The sequence below is a fragment of the Alligator mississippiensis genome, chromosome 6 (genome assembly GCF_030867095.1).
Source record: "Alligator mississippiensis isolate rAllMis1 chromosome 6, rAllMis1, whole genome shotgun sequence".
Classification (NCBI taxonomy): Eukaryota; Metazoa; Chordata; order Crocodylia; family Alligatoridae; genus Alligator; species Alligator mississippiensis.
The window spans coordinates 97649199-97653929 of record NC_081829.1 but is presented as its reverse complement, the minus strand read 5'-3'; positions in this window follow the sequence as shown (position 1 = coordinate 97653929).

The window sequence follows — 4731 nt, the reverse complement described above, 5'->3', positions numbered from 1 at the left end:
CTCAGTCCTTCTGCAGGGGTCACTTCTGTGGGAGTCATGTCCTATATTTTATCCTGATGGGCTGCAAAACGCAGAGGCCTGAGTGATGCGGTTTGGATGAGCCCCCCCAAGTCTCTTGGGCTTGGAAGCACAGATGCTCCTCATCGGGGTCCCAGCATGGCCTAGGCTCAGCTGAGAAAAAAGTAGGGGAGTCTTGTTCAGCTATAAAGTGTTGAATCCCTCCAGGAAAGGTAGCTGAACTCTTAGCCAAACTTCTGATCTCAGCCACTTGTCATTTCCTCCTGACGTTGGCTTGTCAGGCCCATGACTCAGATCCTCCAAGGTGTTATTTAGGTGCCAGCTTCCATCCCAGCCCACGGGAGTTAAGGCATCCCAGGGTCTTTGAGGACCTGGGACTACCTTTGGTGGAAAGATGAAATGCAGAAAACCCAGGATGTGCCATTTCCCCTGAGACCAGAAGCAGGAATCACCCAGGAGGTCTGGGGTTCCCAGGCTAATTTGGGATGTTCAGGCCACTTGAACTTGCTTCTGATGCTGTAACTGGACTCTTGGGTTTTTAGGTGACCCAAACAACGTTTTGGGTTTCTGCTTTACTCCTTTAGAGCAATCCATGGAAAAATGAGCATGATCTGTAAAATCATGTCATACAAATGAGGACGAAGAGAGTTAACCCCCTGCTTGCCAGCGACCCTGGCACGGCATGTGCTGTCAGCCCTGCTGGTTTTATGAACCGGTGTTTCGCTCCAGCTGGAATGACTTGGTTATTTTTCTTTCCTGCTGCTAGCATAACTCAGTGGAAAATCTCCTTAAAAGCAAAAGAGCACCGTTTGGAGCCACTTGCATGTTAATTTTGGGCGTATCCACTGGAAACAGGAACTCGGGACCGGTTGAGATAGTCTCCTGTCCTTGTAGAGCCCTTCTTTTTTGCAACATTTCAGAGAATTGTAGTGACATGGTCAGGGATAGCATTATTGGAAAGGAAGGACAAATTCTTGGCTGCCTCTCCTCAAGGTACTTTAAGTTCAGAACAAGCTGTTTAAATACTAGGACACCTCACACTTACCTTTTTTATTATTTTCCCTATTCCCAAGGAGGTGAGACAGTTAAGACTTTGCTCATCTCAGAAACCACGTCAGCAATGATCTGTGGCAATATATCTAAGCACGATAAATCCTAAAGAAACAGGCTTGCCATTTAGGGGGTTCAAGTTCCAGGTGAAATACAGGGTTGTCTCTCAGAAATGCAAAAAAACAATTAATGAAAGCATACACGCGGCCAGATCCACAGCTGGTAGGATGCAGGGCAGCTCTGCTGAGGTCAGGGAAGCAATGCTGATTCCCCCAGATTAAAATCACTTCCCAGAAACTCCAGAAGGGAAAGAAACTTGCTCAAAATTAAGGAAGCTAAGGTATAATGTGGGGGTAAAGAGCTGGATCTGAGCTGGGAAACCGAAGAGCAGGAATAAAGGGTCATGCTTCCACATGGAAGATGGTTAATGATAGGATTCAGATTGGGTCAGGATGTATTGTGATACTTGATCTGGCAGAGGGGAAGAGTGGATAGGTGATGACATCTGGCAGAAGAAGTGCTTTGCAAGACACGTCTGGTCTGCTTCCCTGCCAAACCAGCTCCCAAGCTGATCCGTGTCACTGCGGGAATAAGAAGTACCTTTATGTTTCTGTCCTTTCCTTGGTTTCACCTTAACAAGCTCCAATTTCTTCTGACTGTGGGCAGCTCTTCGATGCAGGACTTGATCCTCTCTTGCATTTCCTCATGGGACCGCTCTCCAGCACAGTCTCTAAATCAAGACGCAGTGTCTTTTTCTGAATACAGGACTCTTGCTCCAACACAAACGATGGTCTTTCTTTAGGCCTCGCCGGAGGATATTCTTTGCCTGTGGATGCAGGATGTCAAGCTGGATGGTGACAAACTTCATGAATCATTTACCCTCGAGTGCATGTGACCCTCATCTCATGTGCCAGATTTGCCATTGCAAAGGGACCGTAACCCCAACAGATTTACCCTGCAACAAACACCTCCATGTCTCAGCTCCTGTCTATCCCCGGCTCAGCCTTTATTTCCTAATTTAAACCAGGCACACACAGTTGGCTCCTTTCTCCCCGTCCCCCTCAATCTTCTCCATTGTGACTTCAGAAATCTTCCCTTTAATTCTTCCAATGAACACTATTGTTTTCCCCTGGCCTATGAGCTGCCAATGAAGAATTACACTCTAGATGAAAGTAAACTTTTCTTGGTCGCTTTCTAACTAAAAAAAAGAAGGCTTAATGAAAGAGGACAAATTATATGAAAAATGTAGTAGAGCTGGTGAGACTTCTCTTTTCCAGGCTGAACCGTCCCAAGTCTTTCAGCCTCTGCTCTATGACCTGCTGTCCAGACCTAATCATGCATGTGGCCGTCCTTTGGACTCTCTCGAGCTTTTCCACATCCTTCTGTGCTCCAGCTGTGGCCTCCCCAAAGCCAAGCGGAGCGGGAAGATAACATCCTTAGTCTTGCTTGAGATGCATCGGTAGATACACTTGTCCAGGATGAGTGAGATGCTAACATCTGAACCTTGCTCTGCTTTGCTCAAACTGGAGCCTTGACCTTGGTTTTCCTGTGTCCAGGCAAATACCCTCATTGTCTGTTATAGGGTGGAGCGCTTAGTTACCAGCTCTTCGTGCCCACTTGTGAAAGGCCATCATGCTATGTGCTTTGGTGTGGAAGGGGATTTTTTTTTGGACACTACAAATCTTGTGCAGCGATGAGAACATTTCCCTCTGGCTGATATCCAGTCCTGGCTTATTACTTGTATTTATTTCTACCCTAACGTAATGCTAAATAACCACAATAATAATCCCTTGAAGCTAGGGATTAGTGATTTTTTTTTTTTTTTTTTTTTGTGATTTCTCTCACAACAGTAGGCTCCGGGAAGCCAAAATGCGTCCATTTGTGAAGGTAGGAGGTAGGTGGGGGAGGCAGCTGGGAAGAGCATGCAACCAGGGAGGTCATCCTTTGATGTGGGTCAGCCAGGGATTTCAGCCCAGCTCAGCTCTCCGGCCCGGGAAGTGCTGCTCCAGGCAATGCGGGAGCGCTGTGACAAGCACTAATTTTGAGAGATTGTTCTTTGCTTGTGGACAATTACACACCAATCTCGGCAGGAATCTGAGCATGGCTAATTTAAATGGCCTGGCATTTGGCTATTCAGGCAGGAATTTTTTTTTGATTTGTTAATGCTATAGAGCATTTAACCTGTACAGCAAGAGTTCAAATGTTCTCCTCTGGCTCCATTATTACTTGGGTTTGCACAGCAAAGGCGGGAATGAAATACATGGACACCAACGCTGCACACAATTAGTGGGAAATTGCCCTTTTATTGTCAGTAAACGCACCTGTTCAACAGCGCCGGTCGCATTTTGGAGCATGTGCTCTTTTTTCAGAGGTCTGATCCTGCCTGAAAAAAGATGCTGAGCAAGGTGAGCACCCCAGCAAACAGCCTGTTCCTCAAGGGGAGCTGACGGCGTTCAGCATCTCAAAGGATCGGACTCGGTAGGGTTCCTGCAGGGGCACCAAGTCCAAAGCAAGCCTGTGACTGAGCTGAGCTATGCAGGACTTTGTAGTCGCTCCTCGGATACAATGGAAAGTGGTAGAGAGGCAAAATGAATATGTGTACAGGTGTGGGTTTGGGGCCGGAGGCACAAATTAGAAATGAGAGGTTTTAATGGAAGCCTGAACAGATCCGTGCTTGTTAAATGTAGCCTTGAGATACTACTCATCCTCACACCAATATAGGATTGCTATTCTTGCTGAACAATGCAACCTGATCCGGACTGGCGCAGAGCCAGGATGCAGAGCCACGGGGTCAGTCCAGTGACCCGCAGGCCAGACACACAGCTCTGTGGGCCCGTCCTGGTCTATAGGCCGTGCATTTGACACCTCTGGCCTAAACAGACAAGGCAATGATCAGCAAGTTAGGTAAAGCTTTGCTTTCCCTTTCCTTCCAATCTCACATTTGCCTGCTGTTTTCAAGGTGCTCTTCCTGGACTGGACATGAGATGCACAATGTGCATGAATCCCCTTTCTGTATTCCCAATTCCCAGTGCAATGCCGAGCACCACAGGGTTGTGTGAGCTGTGATCCTAAAGCCATCTCAGGTCGGCATTAGAGTTTGAAGGGAATAAAAGGTCCGAGCTCTGTTCCCCTCCCCAGGCTCAGATCAGTAGGGTGGGACCCATGGTACAAGCTCTATAGGCAGAGGGCTACAAGAAGGGTGAAGGCACAGCTGTAAAAATGCTCTAATGTTTGCAAAAGGCAATCGGGACTCATAGTAGAGATGATATCTTTTATTAGACAAACAAGATTTTTGCAAAAAAATTTCTTTCATTGCAAAGAATTTTTGCAATTCTAATGTTTGCAAAGCATTTCCAGCTTCTGGGACTGGGTGATGCTGTGGGAGTGCGAAGCAGCAGAAAAGTAGATGGGTTGGGGCCAGGTGCGCTTGCATTTCCTTCCCCACTTTCAGCCTGGGTTGATTGCTTTGACTGCCACGCCTGCCTTGTTTCTCTGGCTGACCAGCTATGCCCCAACTCCTTCCTTAAATGGCTAGCTTTCTTACTGGGAGTAGTGCCTATCCATTAGCCAGCTCCAGTTGGCCTCCCTGACCAGCCAATACTTCTGACCCTGGTCAGCCTTGGAAAGCCTCCTGGTACCTGGTTCTGTTCTTGGACTATCCCT